Genomic DNA, 26,801 nt, shown 5'->3' with positions numbered 1-26,801 from the left:
TGGAAGAGCAGTTGAACGGAATGGACGGTGTCTTGAAAGGAGGATATAAGATGAACATCAACAAAAGCAAAACGAGGATAATGGAATGTAATCGAATTAAATCGGGTGATGCTGCCGGAATTAGATTAGGAAATGAGACACTTAAAGTAGTAGAGGAGTTTTGCTATTTGGGGAACAAAATAACTGATGATGGTCGAAGTAGAGAGGATATAAAATGTAGACTGGCAACGACAAGGAAAGAGTTTCTAAGACAGATTTGTTAACATGGAGTATAGATTTAAGTTTCAGGAAGTCGTTTTTGAAAGTATTTGAATGGAGTGTGGCCATGTATGGAAGTGAAACATGGACAATAAATAGTTTGGACAAGAAGAGAATAGAAGCTTTCGAAATGTGGTGCTACAGAAGAAAGCTGAAGATTAGATAGGCAGAACACATAACTAATGAGGAGGTATTAAACAGAATTGGGGAGGAGTTCGTGGCACAACTTGACTAGAAGAAGAGATCGGTTGGTAGGGCATATTCTGAGGCATCAAGGGATCACCAATTTAGTATTGGAGGGCAGCGTGGAGGGTAAAAATCGTAGTGGGAGACCAAGAGACGAATACACTAAACAGATTCAGAAGGATGTAGGTTGCAGTAGGTACTGCACAGCATAGAGTAGCATGGAGAACTGCATCAAACCAGTCTCTGGACTGAAGACCACAACAACAGCAACATACAGTGTTACAAGAGGTATAGTGAATACACAGACAGAAAAAATTCGCAACACCAAAAAATAATGAAAGTAGAGTAATGAAATTTCGGGAATACATTTGTCTGGGTAACATATTTAAGTGATTAACATTGAAAGCTCACGAGTTAATGTAAACGCCAGATAAACCATTTCAAATGTGAAACATTGGTACATTAATAACGGGTGTATCCGCCAGAATGTTGAATGCAATCATGCACACGTGCGTGGACTGTGTCGTACAGGTGCCGGGTGTCAGATTGTGGGATTTCCGTGTCTGTTCCACTTGGTGGGTCGATACAGGGATGTTTGTGGATGACGCTGGAGTTGTCCTATGATGTCCTATTGAGCTCGACTGGAGACAAATCTGATCACCAAGCAGGCCAAGAAACATGTCGACACTCTGCACACCGTGCTGACTTACAACAGCCGTATGCGGGTGAGCGTTAACCTCTTGGAAAACATCGCCTGGAATGCTGTTCATGAATGGCAACACAACAGGTCGAATCACCAGATTGACGTATAAATATGCAGTCATGGTGCGTGGGATAATCACGAGGGTGCTCCCGCTGTCATACGAAATCGAACCCCAGACCATAATTCCAAGTGTAGGTCCAGTGTGTGTCTAGCACGCTGACAGGTTGGTTGCAGGTCCTCAACTGGCCTCCTTCTAACCGAACTTCTCTCGTCACTGGCACCGAGGCAGAACCGGCTTTCACCAGAAAACAAAATAGTCCCCCACTCCACCCTCCTAGTAGCTCTTCCTTGACACCACTGAAGTCGCAAATGACGGTGGTTTGAGGCCAGTGGAATGGACGCTACAGGATGTCTGGCAGGGAGCTGTCCTTGAAGTGACGGTGTTGCAACAGTTCATTCGTACAGTCTCGTGACCACCGCTTCCAGAATCAAGTACAAGGGCTACATTTCTGCCAAGTGTTTCGGCAAAATCGCAGAAGGAACATCCAGCTTTCCATATTCCTGTTACACGACCCCATTCAAACTCAGTGAAGTGTTGATAATGACGTCTGTGTAACCTTAGAGGCATTCTTGACTAACATAATCTCACCGTATCCAATGGTTTAAATGGCTCTGAGCACTATGGGACTCAACTGCTGAGGTCATTAGTCCCCTAGAACTTAGAACTAGTTAAACCTAACTAACCTAAGGACATCACGAACATCCATGCCCGAGGCAGGATTCGAACCTGCGACCGTAGCGGTCTTGCGGTTCCAGACTGCAGCGCCTTTAACCGCACGGCCACTTCGGCCGGCTCACCGTATCCAATCACAAAGATAACTGATGCTCATGAGCATTACAGCGTGTATTTAAAACAAACCTAATTTTCCTAGCCGGACGCTGTGCCCGAGCAGTTCTAGGCGCTTCAGTCCAGAATCTGCGCGACTGCTACGGTCGCAGGTTCGAATCCTGCCTCGGACATGGATGTGTGTGATGTCCTTTGGTTAGTTAGGTTTAGGCAGTACTAAGTCCTAGGGGACTGATGACCTCAGATGTTAAGTCCCATAGTGCTCAGAGCCATTTGAACCATTTTTTTTTAATTTTCATAGGGGTTAGCACACGACTCGTATTCAGGAGGACGACGGCTCAAACCTGCGCCTGACCATCCTGATTTGTGTTTTCTTTGATTTCCCTAAATCGCTTAACTTAATTGCCGGGATGGTTCCTTCGAAAAGGGAACTGCCGATTTGCTTCTCCATCCTACCCTAATCCAATCTTGTGCCCCGTCTCTAATGACGTCGTTGTCGACGGGACATTAAACACTAAGCTCCCCCTACTCCCTTCTGATTTGCATCCTCACAGTGGTGCTACTAGCGCCACTCTTAAGCGACTGGTGCGAATTCTGAATAGACATCATCTTTCAGACACAGAAATGCGCCTATAACTTCCGTTTATGCCGCACGTCCCCTTCGTGGTCTTGCGATTTTTTCCCGTCAGTGTACTACAGGAGGTGGTAGCATAGAGTAGACCAATTCCAATAAAACTTTCCCTTTAACTTGTGTCCAGTTTTTATTGGGTATAGAGATACACGTGGTTACATTTCATGATTGGCAACTCTATTTACTATGGATTTATTTACCTATTTTCATTTTTGGTTTTGAAATTGTGAAATTGTGCTTCAGTTTACACAATTAACGTTTTCAGCTGTAACAGTGATTCGTTGGCCAGTTTTACTGCATCGTTTAGAAACGCCCCAGGTATTTACACATGAAAATTCCTTGCAGATTAAACTGTGTGCCGGACGAGGACTCGAACCCAGGAGCTTTGCATTTCGCGGGCAAGTGCTCTACCGACTGAATTACACAAGCACGACTCACAACCCACCCTCACAGCTTCTCTTCCGCCGGTACCTCATTTCCTACCTTCCAGACATCGCAAACGTTCTGTTTCGAAACTTGCAGGACAAGCACCCTGGAAGAAAGGATATCTCGGAGACATGAATTAGGCACAACTTAGAGGATTGTCTGCAGGATGAAATTTTCACTCTGCAGCATACTGTGCGCTGATATGAAACTTCTCGGCAGATTAAAACAGTGTGGCAGACTTACTAAGCACTTTGCACGGCCTTCAAACGATACGAAAAAGAAAGAAATTATTCTGCACTGAGCGATTTGGCTTGTCTAATTTTTCTTTTTTGGACAAGTGCGTAGACGCTTTAGTACTCCTAATGCCGAACGTACATCTAATTTAACGCAAGTAGTATTGTCAGAAAACTGCTTGGCGTGTGACAAGGTGACCGGTTTGCTCTAGCGGCGCGGCGTCTGGCTGCAGGCATCCTCTCCTTTCCTTGACTGTCAGCCCCGATAGCCGAAGCGCTCGGGACACTGGGCAGTAGAGACGAGCGCGGCCGGAGCGCTCACGGAACCATGTTGGGCCGGACGCCGGTTACAAGGTTATTTCAGCATGACGGGGCTCCTGCACATTGTGTTCGTTGAGTGACTCATCATTTAACCTTCGCAATACGAGGGGAGGGGGGTGGGGGCGAAGGTATTTTATGACCACCTCATGAAAATATTGAATCTAGTCAGTTACTTTATATTTTAAATTCCTGAAAAATATTAATTGTTTTTAATGATTTCTTCTACCCGAGTCTATAAATGTTTTAAATTTTTCGGTTAAACTCAACCCAAAAATTTAAGTGTTAGTAGAAGTAGGCACTTTCCCCAGTGAATGTCATATTCAATATATTCAGGATCAGAACCTTACTTACACGCCAATACCTCTTCGAAAAGTATGCTGCGAGTAAAAATCAACAATAATTTACGAAATTTTAATTTTTTAGAAAATAGGCTTTACTCTATTCCCCCCTTCGGTAGCACATGTTATTGAAAGTGTGTTGATGTTGTAAGAGTGTTTTAAAAGATATTTTCATGTTCTGGACCCTACCAGTACATCATTACCTCTTTAAAAATTATGTTTTTAATATAAGTCTACAACAATTAACGAATCTTGCTTTTTAAATTTTTTCTTTAGTCGCATAAAATACCGCCCCCACCCCGCTTTGTAACGCGCATTATTGGAAACGCCTTGGTATTGTTAGGGTTATATCTAACCTTCCCCAAAAGGTGAATCGGCAGAAATGGCCACCAATATCCATTTAAATTTTTGCCTGTGTGGGGGCAGTTGAAAGACGAAGTCCCCTAAGGAAAAGCACGCACGACACAAGGATTGGTGGTTCGGATTACGTGTAGTGCAGACCCATAAAAGAACGCCAAGACGACCTCAGAGGAGCTACACGTGGTGTAGTCAAGAGATTTCGAAAGTGCGTTCAAGTCGGAGGCAGAATTTATGAAAATCAAATTTTCATACCGTTTCCGTGCTATAACCACCTGAAAACATGTCGGTAACCCGACGACTTTTACAAGTAATTCATTAGGCGTGACCCGTACATCACTTGCTTTATAATTCCACACATCAATAACCAAAGAAACAAAAACGAAACTTCATTGGTTTTCACAGACACTTTCGTTTACAGTTATACTTAACCGTTTTTGTCCTTTTCGCCGGCCGGTGTGGCCGTGCGGTTCTAGGCGCTTCAGTCTGGAACCGCGTGACCGCTACGGTCGCAGGTTCGAATCCTGCCTCGGGCATGGATGTGTGTGCTGTCCTTAGGTTAGTTACGTTTAAGTAGTTCTAAGTTCTAGGGGACTGATGACCACAGATGTTAAGTCCCATAGTGCTCAGAGCCATTTGAACCATCTGACCTTTTCAAAGGAGGGTTAGCAGTCTTATGTGGCGATCACCAAGTTCGGTGCACACATTGTACCTACGAATGATGTTGTGGTACACATGCGCTATCATCCTCGGTGTGATGCAGTACAGCCTCTTCAAATTCGGGTATGCAGGGTCTCCTTGGAGCACCACAGTCACGCTTTCTGACGGCCAAGATACCCTTTCTCGAACTGTGGCGAAATCGGTATGCGATGGATCCGGACGTTATGGATAACGATCTTGATAAACTTAATCATCTGGCTTTCCTTATTACTTTCTGCGAGTATATGTTTGAGTTACATTCTAACAACTGTATCTCTGTCAGTAAAATTTTCCAGGGTTTGTGACAGCATTGTCAATCTCCATCAATAAAATTTTCTAGGGTTTGTGAGCGCATTGTCAGTACGTATAGTAGGCAAAACACCTTGAGGAAAGCAATTTGTAACAGTGGCGGAAACGTCGGAGGATTTTATACAGGGTTGTTCCAAAATTCCCCTTATAAACTTCTAGGGCCTGTAGAGGGGACTGAGCAGACAATATTTTGCATTGGAATCCATGTCCGGAAACGAACCGTTTCCGCGTTGCAGGCTTTTGAATACAATTCTGCTAGGCAGGTATGTAATAGGGTAGCCATAGTGGGAAGTGCTTACGTTGGATCGGATGACGTTATTTCACGTCTGTGCAACCTCCCTGACCTGGTTCGGGAGTCATTCATGTGTCTGTGAGTGTTACAATAACATGGTTGAGTATACGTTTGTAGAATACACCGACATAGGCCTTCCCTAGGGCGAAGCTCACTGTAATGGAAGAGCTACTCGCCGACTTTATCAAGATCGTTATCCACAATGTCCGGCTATATCGCATATCCTTTTCGCTACAATTACGCAACGGCTTCGAGAAAGGGGTACCTCCAGCGTCAGCAGGCGTGAGTGTAATGCTCCAAGAAAATATCACACACCCGAACTGGAAGAGGCCGTACTGTATCACACCAGAAGTTGATAGTCGCCACACCGAACCTTACCTGTAGTGGATCAGAATGCAAACTCTCCTTTGAAAATGACAAAAACGATTTAAGTTTAACTGTAAACAACAGTGTTTGTGACAAACAATTATTTCCGTTTTTGTTTGTTTGCTTATTAATGAGCGAAATTTTAAAATAAGTGGTGGGCTGGGTCACGCTTAATGAATTACTTGTAAAAGTGGTCGGGCTGCCAATATGTTTTCAAATGGTTGTAGCATGGAAACCGTACGTTTGCGGACGTGGCTTCCAGTTCAAAATATTATCTGCTCAGTCTCCTCTACAGGTCCTACAAGTTTATAAGGGGAAGTTTAGAGCGTCCTGTATACCGACAGTGCGATCACATACCTTGAAAAATTTTGTTGACAATGTCAACGGCCGCGGAACGCTAGGCTGTATCTCCATTACCAGTAAAAAATTGGACACGTGTTATAAGCAATGTTTTATTCGAATTAGTCTATATTTTCAACTCTTAAAAACTTTATTATTCCTCCCGAAACGCCCTGTCTATAATACATCTTAAATTATCTGATTTATTGAACATTAGTCTTGCTAATGTAACTCTCTGGCTAAATGGTAAACGCCAGACTACTGGTGTGCTAGAACTTTTATCAGTCACTTATGCTTCTTTCACTTCTGGCAATGTTAGATGACGTGAAAAATTCCGAGTTTCACCATGGTTCAGCATAAAAGTTTCATGGTGGGCCCTTCTACAGTTCAAAGGTCGGCATACCACTTCCAAAAGGGCCATGCCTAGTAAAGCATAGGGTGTTGAAACTAATCTTCTGGTTGATGACAACTTTACCTCTGTAGAAGCTGTATTACATATGGGATTCCTTTAAACTAGCATTGTGATTATGTCAAATTTTTTTGTAATACTACTGTCATTGCCATTTATATTGTGTCTCACTGTTTAGATGCACAAAACTCGTCCGTGTTTTCAGCTCGTTATTAATGCAAATAAGTAGGAGGCCGAGTTGGTAGGAGCTGAAGGAGTCCAGGTTGCAATAATATGCGGTGCGGCACACCGTTAGAGAGAAGGATTATTATTCAAGAAACACATAGTAAAATGAAAATTACTTATCTTCAGTAGTTTGTAAGACTGCAGCTACGACTAACTAATTACAACATATTCTCTGGGACTAAGCCTGATGGGCCCTCCTCAGAGAATCAATGCAAACATTACAGAACTGGCTGAGGGCCGATTATGAAAGTGCGTCTGCCTAGGTTGAAATCTAGCTAAGAAGTGAACGAGGCACACTCCAGTTCCGTCGAGCTGCTCAGCCCGCTAGAGTGCGCTTTGCTCGGCAGACGACGGGCTGCCAATCTTGTGTTGGTGCGGCGTTGTAGTAGTATCTGTGGCAATGATACTACAATTTACATTATAGTAGTACACTTCAGTGTGTCCACAGCATAAAATCATGGCAATGGAGCACGTTTAGTGTTTTAAACAGTGATTTTCACGATTGTTTAGCTTTGCTTTCTTTAATGTCCTCAATGGCTCCTTTGAAGTTTGTGGGTCCCCCGACGCTGCTGGAGAAGCACAAATACGTATTAAAATATACACTAAGGTGACAAAGGTCATGGGATAGCGATATGCACATAGACGGATGACGGTAGGTAGTATCGTGTACGCAAGGTATAAAAGAGCAGTGCATTGGCGGAACTGTCATTTGACTCCGGTGATTGGTGCGAAAAGGTTCCCGAAGTGATTATGGCTGCACGACGGGAATTAACAGACTCTGAACGCCATCTATCACAAAGCGAAAAAAGTGGTCCTACTAAAACATTCTTATTTCTTTACGTACTACACGAATATGTAATAAAAATGGGGACTTCTGTTTTAAAAAAACGCAGTTGATATCCGTTTGACCTACGGCAGCGCCATCTAGCGGGGCCAACCATAGCGCCATCTGGTTTCCCCTTTCAAGCTAGACAAGTTTCGTTCTTTGCAGTTTTTTTGTTTGACGCGTATTTCGTGAGATATTTGGCCCGGTCACGATCAATGGACCACCCTATGTATGCATGCTGCTACCCCATGACTTTTGTCACCTCAGTGTAGCTCTGAGGCGCATTTGTTTCACTAAAACCTGGCACCTGGTCACGCCGCCGATAACAGGAGACTTGCCCTCGTGTGGTGACATCGACCAGCCCGCTACTGTCATTGCCGCTGTTAGGTGCAGTTTCCTGCGAGCGCGGCTAGCCTCGTGTCGCAGTCCCCTTACGTGTATGCTATTCTGAGCCACGTGTCGCCACAATGCGGCTACCAGACTGCGGCTGCTAATGCAATACCTCACGGCGGCTTTCTCACTATTTTTTATTACTTCTACTGAAAGACCAGGCCTGAAAGACCAGGTCGATTCTCTGGTTTCACAACGACATCTCTGTTACAGCCGCAACACTTATTTCTGGAGTTGAGTCGTTCAGCCCCATTCCAGTAGAATCACATGCTGACGTTGACTAGGCACACTGCCATTAGCTTCCTCTTTTTTTTTGCACTTCCTCGACGTCCTTGTCCACCGTAAACGAAATGGGTGCCTTGGCCACAGCGACTACAGAAAACACACCCACACAGACCTGTTCCTGCACGCCACCAGCCATCATCATCATTCAGCACAGAAGCACACAGTATTACAAACATTCGTGCATCGTGCAAGAGTATATCAGACGACGATAACCTGCCCTATGAACTGAGCCACCTACGCTAGGTTTTCAGGAATAACGGCTACAGCGCCCATCATGTGAAAGAAGTGATTTCTGGGAGATATCAGAATAAGACCACCGACGAAAAGCAGAAAAAGAAACTTGCTTTGCTGCCATTCTGTGGCTCTGTGTCGGGCAAGGTAAGCCACCTGTTGGAAAGACACAAGATCAAATCAATCTTCAGGTCTCCAACGAAAATCCGTCAATTACTGAGACCAGTTAAAGACGCAGTAGGTCTCAGAATACCTGGAGTCTACGAAATACCTTGTGAGTGTGGCCAGAAGTACATCGGACAAACAGTGCGAACTGTGGAACAACGCAGAAAAGAACATGAGAGGCATTATAGCCTACGCTATCCAGAGAAATCTGCGTCAGCTGAGCATGCGTTACAAAAGGGTCACCACATAAAATTTGACGATAGCTCTGTCGTGGCTCGCACTAAGGGCTTCTGGGACAGTTTAATCGCAAACACCCTGAATAGAGACGGTGGCTTATACTTTAATACAGATTTTCTAATGCAATCTTCCAGTAAACATTTACTGCAGTTAGTAATGTTGTCTTTCGATCTAACTCACACTGTAAACTTTCCAACTAGGACCACTAAAACCTCAAGGACAGCCACTGATAGCATTTTTATAGAAAAATCAAAGGAACAAAATCATGTCATAAAACCTGTAATAAATGGGACTATCAGGTCATGACATGCAGCTCCTTGTTTTAGATATAAATTCTAAGCAGATTATCAAGACTGCTAAATCTGAGTATAGGAGAGTAGTCAATCAACCAAAAATTGAGTGTTTTGAAAACTGCTCAAAGATATGAACTGGAATTTGAAAACTGTTTTCCTCTAAAAGTTACTCAAATTAAACAGAAGTCTATAATAAAATCTTGGATTACACAAGGAATAAAGATTTCCTGTAAGACAAAAAGGGAAATGTATCTGTCGACTAAGAATAGCTCCAATGCTGATTATTTAGCCAAATACAATGAATACTGAAAAATATTAAAAAAAGTAATTCAGACATCGAAAAAAATGCACTACGAGAAGAAGATAGCAATGTCAGGGCACAAAATAAAAACAATATGGGATATAGTGAAAGAGGAGACTGGTAGAACCAGAAAGGAACAGGAGCAAATAGCATTAAGGGTAGATGACACATTAGTAACCGATGGGCATAGTGTGGCAAATCTATTTAACAAGTACTTTATATCCGTTACTGATAGAATGGGATTGTCAGGATCAGTAAATAATGCCCTTGAATATCTGAAACTAGCCTTTACAAATAGCTTCAGGTACATGAATATGTCACTCACTTCACCAAAAGAAATAACTTCCATAATAAAATCTTTAAAAACAAAGCATTCTAGTGGTTACGATGAAATATCAACAAAGTTAATTAAAGTATGTTATTGTGAGTTTAGTACAATTCTAAGTTGCTTGTGTAACCAATCAATTATAACTGGGGCATTTCCTGACTGGCTAAAATATGCAGATGTTAAGCCTCTATTCAAGAAAGGGGATAAAGAGATACCATCAAACTACAGACTGGTTTCACTTTTGCCAGCATTCTCAAAAATTTTAGAAAAAGTAATGTACAGGCAGCTTCTCAATCATCTGACCACAAATAACATATTATCAAGAACACAGTTTGGATTTCTGAAGGGTTCTGATATCGAGAAGGCTATTTACACCTACAGTGAAAATGTACTTAATTCATTAAATAACAATTTACAAGCAGCAGGTATTTTCTGTGATTTGTCAAAGGTGTTTGACTGTGTGAACCACAACATCCTTTTAAATAAATTAGAATTCTATGGTGTCACGGGCAGTGCTGCAAGATGGTTCAAGTCATACCTCGCTAACAGGAAAAAAAGAGTGTCAGTGCAAAGGACCAGTGAATTAAGTCATCAGTCATCATCAGAATGGGAAGAAATTACATGTGGTGTCCCACAAGGCTCCATCTTAGGGCCATTGCTTTTTCTTGTGTACATTAATGATCTCTCATCAGTTACACTGCCAGAAGCAGAGTTCGTTTTGTTTGCAGATGACACAAGTATTGCAATAAATAGTATGTCGAGTTTAGTTCTAGAAAGATCTGCTAATGATATTTTCATGGACATTAATAAATGGTTTAAAGCCAACTCACTGACATTAAACTTCGAAAAGACTCACTATATGCAATTCAGAACCTGTAAGAGGTTTCCACCCAGCATATGCATAAAGTATGAAGAAGAGCAGATAGAAGAGGTTGACAGTCTTAAATTCCTGGGATTACAACTTGATAATAAGTTCAGTTGGGAGGAGCACGCCACAGAACTGCAGAAACGCCTTAACAAATGTGTATATGCAATACGAGTGTTAGCAGACATAGGCGACATAAAAATGAAAAAGCTTCCATACTTTGCTTACTTTCATTCCATAATGTCATATGGTATAATATTTTGGGGTAACTCTTCAAGTCAAACAAAAGGTTTCAGAGTCCAAAAGCGTGTAATACGTGTTATTTGTGGAGTAAATTCACGGACGTCCTGTAGAAACCTCTTCAAAGAACTGGGTATACTGACTACTGCCTCTCAGTATATTTACTCCATAATGAAATTTGCCCTAAATAATATATCTCTTTTTCCAACAAACAACTCAGTTCATACATACAATACCAGAAACAAAAATGATCTTCACAATGACTTAAAAGCACTTACTTTAGTTCAAAAAGGGATCCACTACTCAGGAACACTCATCTTCAATGATTTGCCAGCAAACATAAAAAATTTAGTTACAAATAAAGATCAGTTTAAAAGGAGCCTGAAAGACTCACGAATGGCCAACTCCTTCTACTCCATTGACGAATTTTTTAATAGAAACAAATGATGTATTGTATTTATTCATACTATTAGTATTGTTATTTCAGCTTAAAAAAATGACGTGTTCCACATCCACGAGGATCTCCTCAGCACGGATCTATGGAACGAAAAACAAATCTAATCTAATCTCAGCGCTGCGTGGGATCCAGCGATCGCGCGGTTGAAGAGGGCACACCGAACACCGACTCAAAACATGCCCATATATGGCAATGTCACGGACACCAGTGACGTCACAGCCGGCAGCTAGCGTATATAAGGGCGCACCAACAGCCCACTGGCAGTCATATCACTTTAACCGAAAGCTCGTGTAGTTTCAAGCAATTGACGCTGTTGGAAACCCGAGAACATTTTATTCATTAAAATGTAAGATGTTTCAAGAACATTCCAGAAACGATACATACTGAATAACAAATAATCGCTGGTGGTAGGGTTTGAACTGACGATTCTTAACGCGCCCGCCAGTGATACTAACCACTACGCGACACTGTGGTCCAGAGCTTGCCGTAGTACACAACATTTAAAGCTTGGATCCCAGCACGCTCCTCTAAGACATGCCTTAGTTACTTCAACAAGTGTTCATCCAAGATAACATACTGCATTGCCCCTGCTAATAAACTTTCAACTCAGTTACAAATTTAGTTTGATACCCTGATTGTTCGCAGTTTCTTTAAAAAGTGTTGGCGTAGTACTGAGCAAAATACTTGTCGGAAATCAAGAGATACTACATCTACCTAATGGCCTTCATCCATGAATTTCACTGTGTCGTATAAAGAAATCACGAACTGCATTTAGCACATTATTTTAATCCGTGATGGTTGGAATGAAGGAGTTCATTCTGTTCGAGATATCCCATTACTTTTGAGCTCGCGATATGTTCTAAGATGGATGTCAATGATACTGGACAGGAATTTTGTGGGTCACTTGTCTGGAGGTTTACTAAGCTACCTCTGACAGTCTTTGCATATGATCAGAATGTCTTTCAGTTTTGTATGTGGTCGTTCAATTAGACTCTGCTACTGGAGCTCACTGAAGGCTTCATACATTACCCTGTTGACAACCAAATGCATTTCATTTAGAATCAATAGGTTTGAAATCAAGCAATGACGTCTGCAGTGTAACATCCCCAGTTCAATATAATAAGCGAATCATATGCCAGGAAATGTCTCCCACAAACCTTTTGGTTTGGTGGCGTTTACTAATAGTGGTAATATTAGGATTCTCATTCAACACCAGGGTGCTTTAACAATTCCAATCAACAGTTTCCTGTACTTTGAAGAGAAATTTGTGTAATAGGATAGAGGACAGACAGAAACATTCCAACCTAAAGTAATACTTTTGCCTTCCTCTTTCACGAATCGAGTTACAAACTGAATGGAGGCGAGATTGACCATACTAGAAACGTTGGAATCACATCAATCCTTACAGCATTCATTTTGGCATCAACTTTGGACTTCAATGTATTATAAAATGTGGGATGGTTCTTAGACAGATTGATAAGTGACTGCAATCATTTTAGTATGTGTAGTATGTGTGCATTGCTCAAGATGCTGATGGGGTAGTTCAAAGACATGAACCACATCATCATGAATGCAAAGCAAGAGCTAATGCTTGTACAGAGTGCAACAGATAATAACTCATTCATTCAAGGACAGAATAATCTCAAAAAGGATAAAATTGTACTTGAGAAATTAGAATGGATAGTGCTTTTATGCCTGTAACTGATGAGGTGCATTCAAAAATTTGAAGAATAAAGAATTTCAGTATTCAACTGTCATTAACTTTCCATTTATGGAAACTATTTGAATATCCTACACTACCAACTACATCCAGGCAGACATGGGCTATTAACACAGCTGTTCAGTTACAAACACCTCAAGTCATAATTTTGATGCTGAAAGCCAACAGGAAGGAGAGCTGGAAAAGGATCGATCTGAGTGCATTCGATAACTGTAAACTAACCAATCATAAAATTTAACTTAATTCAGAGCACTACCCACATAATAATTTACATCTGGACTGGAATAATAATATTTACAGGCCACTGTTTGATGCATGAGCAAGGTTCTACCTTTCCTACTATTATACTGATGAATTCACATGCAGCTTCAGTCCACAGAAATTTAAGGAATTAGCGCCCATTGTCATGATACATTGCTCAAAGCAGAACTTTGTCACTAGCAGAAACTTTACAGCATTGGGACACACACCTCAGGTGATGTGCATGTGCTCCTGATGCCTCATTTCAGTAAGTTTCTGAAGTAGCATGTTCATAAAATGTAGTGAGACCATGAAGCACAGTGTAATTTTCAGCATGACTCACATGGAAAATGAAATGTATTTTTCTGTACTCTCAGGCAGAACAGTAAGCTGATCATCATGTAAGAGGAAATCAGCCAATTGCTCAACAAAGAAATGAGTATCATACCCACTCAAATTGTGGAAAAAATGGTCTGTGTTATGGCAGTTGGTAGTTCAGCATGTATGCATTGTCTGCTGCACTGTGGAACTTGCCAGTTTGATAGCAATGATCTCTATTTGGAGTTTGCACTTCTCTGTCTAATGGGAGCCCAAAAATATGACAGCTGATTGCTTTCTCATGTAATTCATCCCCAGTGTATGGATAAAAATGATTATGACTCAGGTCATAAGTGCATATGGCCCAGTATGTTATTGCATGTGGTACCTGCTGTTCTGTGAATGTTGTATGAAAGGCAGTGGGGTCACCCTCACAGCACACGAGTGAGGAGGTATTCAAAGTCAGCATATGCTACAAAGGAGTCATGCTCCTGGTGGTGGATATTCTTAAATTTTAAGAATCTATTTTCTTCAGTGGGTATTTCAACAGATATTGGTTCCTCTATAGAGGAACCCAGCAAGTGGTTTGCCCAAGTGCCCACTGGAAATGAAGCAATTAAGGCATCTAGGCCAAATATGCTGTGAACCATATTTTTTTGGCATTTGGGAGTAAATACGGTTGTCTCTCCCCTGGGAGAATAACAACAAATCTACGTGTTTCTCATAGTGACCAGCAAAATTGCGAAAGTGAAGTGGTCTGGCAACTTTCTGTCTAACAATGACATCTAACTTGCTTCCCTTCACGCTGTAAACATGAACTGATACAAAGGGATTCTATCTCTCAGATTTAGGTGTATCCTGAATTTTATACCATTAGAGTTATAAAATACACAAACATTATCATCCACCATGAATGATCCTTGCACTTTCTTTCAGAAGCCAGGATCCACCAAAGCAAAACTCAACTTTAAGATGAGTTTTGATGAGCCAGCCGGTGTGGCCGTGTGGTTCTAGGTGCTTCAGTCAGGAACTGCGTGACCGCTAAGGTCGCAGGTTCGAATCCTGCCTCGGGCATGGATGTGTGTGATGTCCTTAGGTTAGTTAGGTTTACGTAGTTCTAAGTTCTAGGGGACTGATGACCTCAGAAGTTAAGTCTCATAGTGCACAGAGCCATTTCAACCACACACACACACACATATATATATATATATATATATAATAGAGGGAAACATTTCACGTGGGAAAAATATATTTGAAAAGAAAGATGATGAGACTTACCAAACAAAAGCGCTGGCAGGTCGATAGACACACAAACAAACACAAACATACACACAAAATTCTAGCTTTTGCAACCAACGGTTGCCTCGTCAGGAAAGAGGGAAGGAGAAGGAAAGACAAAAGGATTGGGTTTTAAGGGAGAGGGTAAGGAGTCATTCCAATCCCGGGAGCGGAAAGACTTACCTTAGGGGGAAAAAAGGACAGGTTTACACTCGCACACACACACATATCCATCCACACATACACAGACACAAGCAGACATTTGTAAAGGCAAAGAGTTTGGGCAGAGATGTCAGTCGGGACGGAAGTACAGAGGCAAAGATGATGTTGAAAGACAGGTGAGGTATGAGCGGCGGCAGATTGAAATTAGAAATTAGCGGAGATTGAGGCCTGGCGGATAGCGAGAAGAGAGGATATGCTGAAGGGCAAGTTCCCATCACCGGAGTTCTGACAGGTTGGTGTTAGTGGGAAGTATCCAGATAACCCAGACGGTGTAACACTGTGCCAAGATGTGCTGGCCGTGCACCAAGGCATGTTTAGCCACAGGGTGATCCTCATTACCAACAAACACTGTCTGCCTGTGTCCATTCATGCGAATGGACAGTTTGTTGCTGGTCATTCCCACATAGAACGCTTCACAGTGTAGGCAGGTCAGTTGGTAAATCACGTGGGTGCTTTCACACGTGGCTCTGCCTTTGATCGTGTACACCTTCCGGGTTACAGGACTGGAATAGGTGGTGGTGGGAGGGTGCATGGGACAGGTTTCACACTGGGGGCGGTTACAGGGGTAGGAGCCAGAGGGTAGGGAAGGTGGTTTGGGGATTTCATAGGGATGAACTAAGAGGTTACGAAGGTTAGGTGGATGGCGGAAAGACACTCTTGGTGGAGTGGGGAGGATTTCATGAAGGATGGATCTCATTTCAGGGCAGGATTTGAGGAAGTCGTATCCCTGCTGGAGAGCCACATTCAGAATCTGATCCAGTCCCGGAAAGTATCCTGTCACAAGTGGGGCACTTTTGGGGTTCTTCTGTGGAAGGTTCCGGGTTTGGTGGTGGTGGTGGTGGTTAGGGTTTAACGTCCCGTCGACAACGAGGTCATTAGAGACGGAGCGCAAGCTCGGGTTAGGGAAGGATTGGGAAGGAAATCGGCCGTGCCCTTTCAAAGGAACCATCCCAGCATTTGCCTGAAACGATTTAGGGAAATCACGGAAAACCTAAATCAGGATGGCCGGAGACGGGATTGAACCGTCGTCCTCCCGAATGCGAGTCCAGTGTGCTAACCACTGCGCCACCTCGCTCGGTCCCGGGTTTGAGGAGATGAGGAAGTGGCTCTGGTTATTTGCTTCTGTACCAGGTCGGGAGGGTAGTTACGGGATGCAAAAGCTGTTTTCAGGTTGTTGGTGTAATGGTTCAAGTATTCCGTCCACATCAAACCCACCAACAAGCAACAGTACCTCCATTATGACAGCTGCCACCCATTCCACATCAAACGGTCCCTTCCCTACAGCCTAGGTCTTCGTGGCAAACGAATCTGCTCCAGTCCGGAATCCTTGAACCATTACACCAACAACCCCGGTGTAAAACCTGTCCCATGCACCCTCCCACTACCACCTATTCCAGTCCTGTAACCCGGAAGGTGTACACGATAAAAGGCAGAGCCACGTGTGAAAGCACCCACGTGATTTACCAACTGACCTGCCTACACTGTGAAGCGTTCTATGTGGGAATGACCAGCAACAAACTGTCCATTTGCATGAATGGACACAGGCAGACAGTGTTTGTTGGTAATGAGGATCACCCTGTGGCTAAACATGCCTTGGTGCACGGCCAGCACATCTTGGCACAGTGTTACACCATCCGGGTTATCTGGATACTTCCCACTAACACCAACCTGTCAGAACTCCGGAGATGGGAACTTGCCCTTCAGCATATCCTCTCTTCTCGCTATCCGCCAGGCCTCAATCTCCGCTAATTTCTAATTTCAATCTGCCGCCGCTCATACCTCACCTGTCTTTCAACATCATCTTTGCCTCTGTACTTCCGTCCCGACTGACATCTCTGCCCAAACTCTTTGCCTTTACAAATGTCTGCTTGTGTCTGTGTATGTGTGGATGGATATGTGTGTGTGTGCGAGTGTAAACCTGTCTTTTTTTCCCCCTAAGGTAAGTCTTTCTGCTCCCGGGATTGGAATGACTCCTTACCCTCTCCCTTAAAACCCAAATCCTTTTGTCTTTCCCTCTCCTTCCCTCTTTCCTGACGAGGCAACCGTTGGTTGCGAAAGCTAGAATTTTGTGTGTATGTTTGTGTTTGTTTATGTGTCTATCGACCTGCCAGCACTTTTGTTTGGTAAGTCTCATCATCTTTCTTTTTAGAAATATATATATATATATATAGGGAAACATTCCAAGTGGGAAAAATATATCTAAAAAGAAAGACGATGAGACTTACCAAACAAAAGCGCTGGCAGGTCGATAGACACACAAACAAACACAAACATACACACAAAATTCAAGCTTACGCAACATAACCATCCACAGATACCATGCGGATGGATATGTGTGTGTGTGCGCGAGTGTATACCTGTCCTTTTTTCCCCCAAGGTAAGTCTTTCCACTCCCGGGATTGGAATGACTCCTTACCCTCTCCCTTAAAACCCACATCCTTTCGTCTTTCCCTCTCCTTCCCTCTTTCCTGACGAAGCAACCGTTTGTTGCAAAAGCTTGAATTTTGTGTGTATGTTTGTGTTTGTTTGTGTGTCTATCGACCTGCCAGCGCTTTTGTTTGGTAAGTCTCATCATCCGCATATAACACTTTGAGAATCCTGGTACTTTGTTAGGATATCTTGTTTATTTTGAAGGTTAATAAAACTTTAAACAATAACAAAACTTGTGTCATTCAATGATTACTTCTATTTGAAATCATAACTAATAACACTGAAAACATAATAATATTTTTAAAAAATAGTATTGTCAAAATTTTGGAAAAAAATGATATATTATTAATAGTTTATCAAGGAGCACATATTCACTTCCTATAGGACACCAGTGTTCCACAGAACATAGTTTGGGAATGATGCCCTGCCATCACCCATGTGTCCCATAATTTATCAGTTTAGGTGACCTCTTTCCATCTTTTGAGTATCCACTGGTTGAGATACTATGAGAATCGCCGTGTTATGATATGTTGTGAACAGAGGCACATGTGTGAAACAGTGGTTTCTGAGTTTCTGCACCTCACAGTGAAGCATTGTTTCTGGGTGTTATGGCTGTGCATTGCATTTTGTTACCTGGCCTTCAGTCTGTCACACTAAGTCTTGTCTATTCTTTGTGACAGTCCACAACTCCTGTCATCAACACACTGTTCCAGTAATAGCTGACTCTGGCAGTGACACTTTTCCTAATCAAAGTGCCCACTGTACACCTGTGGAATGGTATGATGTGAAAGCCAAATTGCCTGCATAACCTTGAAGATGGAGTGTCCAATGCATACGGCACCCATAAATTGTTCACAATCCAATGCAGTGATGTCTCACATTCTGTCCTGCCTACTGTATCTGACAGTTACACTGATGGCCAGTACAATACCCTGTGACTTCCTGGTCTCATGACATAATCGGTTACTCCATTCACCATGGTGACAGGAATGCACTCTTTCCAATACAGCAGCTATGCCTAATTCAAGTATTGTATCAGTAGCAGTAGCAATTATAATAATATATGAATGTGCAAAGCTTGTAACTGACATTTATTTTTTGTAGGTTTATGGACACACTGTGGCAGGAATGGCCTCAGCTTTGTCAGGCACCTACCAGCACTTACGACCGCAGTTTGAGGTATCTGATGACTGCATTAGTCATGAAGGCTTCAGAAGAGGCCAAACGGGCATTTAGCTGTACCTGTGGCATTGCTAATAATAATTTATGCATTTAAAGTTGTAATTATTGCTGAATATCTCAGTGACTCACATTTATGAAATTGCTTTGTGACACAATGTTAGAAAATTTATGTTCATGAAGTAACATTACATTTTATCAGAATAGTGCATTAAACAGTTAACTGTCTAAAAAATTTGATGTATCACAAATATCACACAGACAATTGCACAACCATTGGCTATGGCATCTTTGTGCATCATAATTGAAAACAGAAGTACACTTTTATCTTGATATTATGATATTCATCTGTGCACAATTTGAGTAACTGATTAATAATGTATAAGAATAATGCCTCTGACAGTTGATAGATGATGCAACATGAGAGATGAACTGTAGGTAACCTCCAATAAAAACTTTGTTTTAACGGTGTCTCAAAAAATGAAATAACAAAAGCCTTCTTGTTCTAGAGTAACTAATTTTCTATAATGATACCATTGTCACACTACTGTTGGTTGAAAAGCAATTTACTCGTGCAGATTCAATGTTTAGAACACGTGGGAGCAAACTGTCCCCCTACTTGCCGAAACTCTGAATTGGAGATGCACTCACAGTTTCATGTTTCTGATTTAATAAACAATAAGGTATGCAATGTTTGATATGAAGTAGGACTGTGGCAGAAATGATGAAATTAAGAGAGATGTATGTATACCACAGAATTCATTGGTTATTTTAAATTTAGAAAAATGTTTGTCCTTTCACCATTCATTTTTCTCATGCATAAAGGACCTAACCAATGTGACCAGTTTACTTACTGATATAATTGAACACATTGTCAACAATATGTCTCTCTTTACATGCTACTGTTGCTCCTTCCCATTTTCTTTACTATTGTGTCTCGCCTGATTTCTGCTATAATGTAATTCATTTACCCATTTGTTTCTATATCTCTGGAGACACATTTATTTTCTTTCTTTTTATGTTATAAATATTCACTGTTCTTTTCTTCTGCAGCTGGGTAACAATAACAGCTGAATTTCTGCTGAATACTGTTTTCAGTTCACATTATTTGCTTATGGATGAAACAGATTAATTTGGAACTGTCTTAGGTCTATATGGTTTCACTATCACTGTATATTGTAACAGTGTACCCTTTTTGCCATTTCTGGTTTTATCTGCATGCATTCATTCTTTTTGCCACAAAGTGGAGATAAATGATGAATTTCAGCTATTCATTCTTTAATTGATTCTACAGCTACTTCTACCATCACTTGTTCACAACAGAAGTTTTCCTTCTTCATGATTCTTACATACAGATAACAAAATATCACCAAAGAAATTGTGTAGGTTTTATCCCTCATTTTCTGTATCATGTATACTATTATTTTTCCTTAGATTTAATTTAGTAAATACCAGAACTACGAATAGGCCTTCTCAACTTACAGCAGTCACTTAAATAAAATAATAGACACAAGTAACCTTGGAGACAAGGAAAATTTACTCAGCAGTACTTAAATAGTAATTATGTTTTTCACAGAGAAAAAGAAGAAAAGTATAACTTGCATGTTTGTATTATTGTAAACTGACAAAAATTGAGGTTCCTTAAGCAAGGAATAAAACATATACATGTGTATTTTTATATATGTAAAACACATAAATGTATTATTGTAATAAATACATATTGGCATTGTGTAATTTGAGGTGCCTGGCTAAGTATGGGCCATCAGACAATGAACATACATAAAAATAATTGTCTGTCACTTGTATGAAGAATTAGGGGTCCAATTTTGTATTACCAATTCTTGTATCCATGTTCAACTCTGCCAGTGTGTGCCATTGTGATCTGGAAACAAAACATTTATGCACTTCATCTGGATATTTGTATAGTGTTTTAGTGTTTGATGGAATTAGAGCACCCACATTTGAGCATTTCATTTCTTTTCAAGAATCTGAAGTTGGAGCATCTTGTGTACTGTTTACCACAGGGAAACTATAAGAGAAAGTTTCTCTTTCACTCATATTATCTTCAAACACATGTGTTAGTGCTCTTTTCTTTGATAGTAAAAAAGATTTTCTCTTCTAATATATACTTGCATTATCATTCCACATAATTATGTGTAAAAGTTAGGACATGCAATCGAAGATTTTCATACTGCAGCAGGATAAAAAGTTACTTTCTACAAATGTCAAATCTATATATCACTCAAGCATTATGTCAGCATTTTATAAAGCAAGTATTTGTGAGTTCAAATAGTTCTCCTAATCTCAAGGACTTATTTTTCATAAAGTTAGCTGTTCTATTTATTATTACAAATATTTTATACAGCAGAAATGATAGACTAGCTCTAAATGCAGCTGTATGAGAGAAGAAATATATTCTATGTTTATGTATGTATTGTTGTTTGTTGGATACTCTGTAACCCATGTATTAATGTGCAGTTGAAACAAATGTATCTTATTCACATTAAATGTTATATTCAGAACTTGTATTTGACAAATTAACTTAAAGCTGCATGTAATTCCCACTTTTAAATCACATTTGTTGTAGTTTGAATAATTATGTGACGCTTCCACTCCTATGACCAGTATCACAAAGAAATTAAGGCAGCTAGAGGACTATATGCCACAAATGACCATAGCTCCAACAACCTGTTGCAGATTTCATCACTTTATTGAAATATCACTGCTGTTAATATAAATACGTATGAGACAAAAAAACCACTTTCATCTATGCACATACTCTACAAAACAGTGGTTGAAATGCATAGCAAAGGGTACTTCTCATTGTACCAATTGTTAGGGCTTCATCCCGTCAATTTCACATATGGAACATGGGACAAGTGACTGCATAAACTCCTCTGTGTGTGCTTGTGTGTCTACGCTTGTCCTCAGACCCTAATGGGTTGCAGAGTACTCTTAGAGTCAGCTCTTAAAGCCATTTCTTTGCCAGCAGACTTCTCCAGAATAGTTTGCATCTGTGTTCAAGCATCTGCCAGTTCAGATTCTTCAGTGTCTCTGTGGCATTCTTCCCTAGGCCAAAACGCCTAAGTCATCAGTGTTCTCAATGGTTTGGTGTGGCCCACCATGAATTCTTCTCCTGAGGCAACCTTTTCATCTCAGAGTAGCACTTGCAACCTACATCTTCAATTATTTGCTGGATGCATTCCAATCTCTGTCTTTCTCTAAAGTTTTTATGCTCTATAACTCCCTCTAGTATGAAGACAGTTATTCCCTGATGTTTTATCAGATGTCCTATCACACCATACCTTCTTCTTGTCAGTGTTTTCACATATTTGTTTCCTCACTGATTCTGCGGAGAAACTCCTCACTTCTCAGCTCATTAGTCCTCCTTGCTCTGCTTGTCATGGGTTATTTTGCTGCCTATTCTCATTTCTGACACTTCTCATTACTTTCACCTTTCTTTGGTTTACTCGCAATTAGTATTCTGAACTCATTAGACTGTTCATTCCATTCAACAGATCCTGTAATTGGTCTTCACTTTCACTGTGGATAGCAATGTCATCAGCAAATGTTATCACTGATATACTTTCACCTTGAATTTTAATCCCACTCTTGAACCTTTCTTTTATTTCTGTCATTGCTTCTTGCATGTACAGATCGAACAGTAGGGGCGAAAGGCTACATCCCTGTCTTACACCACTTTTAATCTGAGCACTTATTTCTTGGTCTTCCATTCTTATTGTTCCCTCTTGGTTCTTTTACATGTTGTATATTACCAGTCTTTCTCTGTAGCTTACCCCTATTTTATTCAGAATTTCGAATATCTTGCACAATTTTACATTGTTGAACACTTTTTCCAGGTCAACAAATCCAATGAACATGTTTTGATTTTTCTTCAGTTTTGCTTTCATTATTAATTGGAACATTAGAACTGCCTCTCTGGTGTCTATACCTCTCCTAAAGCCAAACTAATTTTCGTCTAACAGATTCTCAATTTCCTTTTTCAGTCTTCTGTATACTATTTTTATCAGCAACTTCACTGCATGAGCTGTTAAGCCAATTATGCAATAATTCTCACACTTGTCAGCTCCTGCAATCTTTGTAATTGTATCAGCAATGTTTTTCTGAAAGTCTAACACTATACTGCCTGTCTTATATATTCTACACACCAAGATGAATAGTCATTTTGTTGCCACCTTCCACCAATGATTTTAGAAAATCCAATAGAATGTTATCTATACCTTCTGCCATATTTGATCTTCATTCTTCCAAAGCTCTTTTAAATTCAAATTCGAATACTGGAGCTACTACCTCCTCCCTATTGACTCTTGTTTCTTCTTCTATCATTTCACGAGACAAGTCCTTCCCATCATACAAGCCTTCAACTTACTGTTTCCACCCGTCTGCTTTCTCCTCTGCACTTAACAGTGGAATTCCAATTGCACTCTTAATGTTATCGCTCTTGTTTTTAATTTCACCAGAGACTGTGTTGATTTTTCTATGCGCTCTTGCACTCTCTTTTTTGCACTTCCAACAATCATTTCTTTTTCGATTTCTTCACATTTTTCATGCAGTTATTTCACTTTAGTTTCCCTGCACTTCCTATTTATTACATTGCTAAGTGACTTGTATTTCTGTGTTCCTGAATTTTCCTGAACATTTTTGTATTTCCTCCTTTTGTCAATCACCTGAAGCTTTTCTTCAGTAACCCAAGGTTTCTTCACAGTGACCTTCCTTGTACCTATGTTTTTCCAACCATAGTCATTGTCCTTTTTAGAGATGTCCATTCCTCCTCAACTGAACAAGCTACTGAGCTATTCATTATCACAGCATCTACAGCCTCAGAGAACTTAAAGCATGTGTCTTTATTCCTTAGTAGTTCCTTATCCCACTTCTTTGCGCACTGAAATGTAATGATTGTATGGCATTGTTGGCTGGGAGGCCCCATCCAGGGAGGTTCTGCTGCCAGGCTGAAAGTCATGATGATGAGGGCAACACAACGCCCAGTCCATGAGTGGAGAAAATCTCCAACCCAATCGGGAATTGAACTGGATGGTAGGCAAACATGTTACCATTCAGCTAAGCAGGCCGACTTGTAGGCACATTGATTTTTCCTGCTAGTCTCTTAAACTTTAGCCTGCTCTTCATCATTACTAAATTGTGATCTTATTGTATATCTGCTCCTGGCCTCACAATCCAATACCTGATTTAGGAATCTCTGCCTGACCATGATGTACTCTAATTGAAATGCTCCCATATCTCCCTGTCTTTTCCAAGAATATCTACTCCTCTTGTGATTCTTGAACAGAGTATTTGCTGTTGCTAGCTGAATTTTATTGCCGAACTCTCCCATATCTACTACCTGTAACCCTTTCTTCTATACCTTCCCCTACAGCCACATTCCAGTCTCCCAGAACTAGTAGATTCTCATTTCCCTTTTTGTACTTAATTACCCATTTAGTATCCTCATATACTTTCTCTATTACTTCAACTTCTGCTTGTGACATTGGCATGCATACCTGAACTATTGTTGTTGGTGCTGGCTTAATGTCAGTTCTGATGAGAATACCCCTATCACTGATCTGTTCACAGTATCTCACTCTCTGTCCTACCTTCCTATTTATAACAAATCCTACTCCCGATTTACCATTTTCTAATGCTCTTGATATTAACCTATACTCATCTGACCAGAAATCCTTGTCTTCCTTCCAGTTCACTTCACTGATCCCTACTGTTTCTAAATTGTGCTTCAGTATTTCTCTGGATCACGGAGACCCAGGTTTGATTCCTGGCCCAGGTCAGGGATTTTCTCCGCCCGGGGACTGGGTGCCTGTGTTGCCCTTATCATCTCATAATCACTTGGGAAGTGCTGAGATTGGAACTGGAAAGATTGGGAACTTGTAGGGGTGCTGATGACCTCGATGTTGAACGCCCCACAAACCATCATCATCATCAACATCATCATCATCAGTATTTATCTTTTTAGATTTTCTAGCTACATTACAAAGTTCGAACTTCTGAGACTCGATTACCCAACTCATAGAACGTTATCCTTTTACTGTTTCTAATGGTTACCTCCCTCTTGGCATTGGCAGTCCCCTCCCAGAGATCTGAATGATGGAATAGTGTGGAATCTATGGAGAGACCATCATGACACTTTTTTTTTCAATTACAGACCACATGTCCTGTGGATACACATTCTGTTTCTTTAATGCAGTGGTCTCAAGTGCCTTCTGCATCCTCTTTCCATTGCTCATTTCCAATTCTTCCGTCTTTTAGGGGCAGCTTCCCACCCCAAGGGCAAAAGAGTGCCCTGAATCTCTGCCTGCTCCTCTGCCCTCTTTGACAAGGATGTTGGAAGAATGTGGATGACTTCTTAATCTGAAAATCTTTGGCCACTACTGCTGATGATTTTATTCAAAATTTAATCAGTAATACACATTCATCATCCTCCATTAGTGATATTTGATACAGATCCCATACACTTGAGCAATATTCTAGGATGAATCAAGCAAGTATTTTGTAAACAATCTCCTTCACAGAATGATTTCCCTACTATTCCACCAAAGATTTGAAGACTATAACCTGCTTTACCTATTACTGTTTCTTTGTGATCATTAAATTTCTTATCACTACAAATTGTAACATCCAAGTATTTTTATGATTGACCAAGTCCAGATATTATTAATTGATATTGTATTTACAGGATACCATTTTTTTTTCTTCTTGTGAAGTAAAATTTTCACATTTCTGAATGTTTAAAGCAAGTTTGTCACTCTTTGCATCACTTTGAAATCGTATCAGGATCTGACTAAATATTTGTTTGGATTTTTCCCAGACGATATTTCATTATACATAACTGCACTTGCAAAACGTCTGAGGTTACTATTAACATTTCCAGCAAAACCATTAGCATGCAACATGGACAGCAAGGGTCTCTTCACATTTCCCTGGGGCATACCGGAAGTCACTTCTGCATCTGTTGATGACTCTCCATCCAAGATAATTCACTACATCCTCCCTACCAAGAAATCCTAAATTCAGTCACAAATACCACATATGATCGTACTTTGAATAATAAGCATAGAAGTGATATTGAATCAAATGCTTTTTGGAAGTCAAGAAATACTGCATGTACCTGACTGCCTTAATCCATGGGTCTCAGGATGTCATATGAGAAATATGTGAATTGGGTTTCACATGACATGTTTTTGGAATCCATGCTAGTTGACATGAAGGGGGTCATTCTGTTTGGGATACCTCATTATCATTGAGCTCAGAATATATTCTCAACTTCTACAACAAATGTATGACAACAATATTGGATGATAGTTTTGTGTATCACTTCTGTTACCCTTCCAGTAGACACTTGTGACCTGCAGTTTTTTCCAATTACGGGGCACAGATTTTTGTTTGAGGGTATGTGACATATTATGGTTGAAAGATTGGCTAACTCAGTCACAAATGTTGTACACAATGTGATAGGGATTCCACTGGACCTGAGCTTCTTTCAATTTTAGCGATTTCAACTGTTTCCAAACACTACTGACAATGGTATCTATATCAATCACTTTGCAATGGTGCGAGAATTAAATTGGGGCAATATTCCTGATTTTTCGTTTGTAAAGAAGTATTTGTAAAAGGAAGTGGTGTATTTCAGATTTTGCTTTGCTGCCCTAAGTATTATTTCATGGATAACCCACAGTGTCTGAACACTAACACTGGTACCACAAACAGCGTTTACGTATGACCAAAATTTCTTTCAGTTTTGTGAGAGATCTTTCGATAATATTCTCCTAAGTTACTTGTTGAAGGTTCAAACTTTGGGTTCTTGGCAGTCAAAGCTGTTTCATTCAG

At 40.7% G+C, this 26,801-nt stretch overlaps 1 protein-coding gene across 1 annotated transcript in view; it reads left to right on the top strand.

The window, feature by feature from the left end:
• The window catches only part of LOC126162704 (acyl-CoA Delta-9 desaturase-like), a 314,775-nt gene extending 293,309 nt beyond the window's left edge, over positions 1-21,466 (top strand). Inside the window, exon 7 of the mRNA XM_049919357.1 lies at positions 18,870-21,466. The gene's annotated coding sequence lies outside the window, so the exon portion shown is untranslated. The remainder of the gene's footprint in view (positions 1-18,869) is intronic.
• Positions 21,467-26,801: the final 5,335 nt, after the last annotated feature.

The sequence above is a fragment of the Schistocerca cancellata genome, chromosome 2 (genome assembly GCF_023864275.1).
Source record: "Schistocerca cancellata isolate TAMUIC-IGC-003103 chromosome 2, iqSchCanc2.1, whole genome shotgun sequence".
Classification (NCBI taxonomy): domain Eukaryota; kingdom Metazoa; phylum Arthropoda; class Insecta; order Orthoptera; family Acrididae; genus Schistocerca; species Schistocerca cancellata.
Note: the sequence above shows the minus strand (reverse complement) of the source record. Positions and strands in the feature narration are given on the sequence as shown.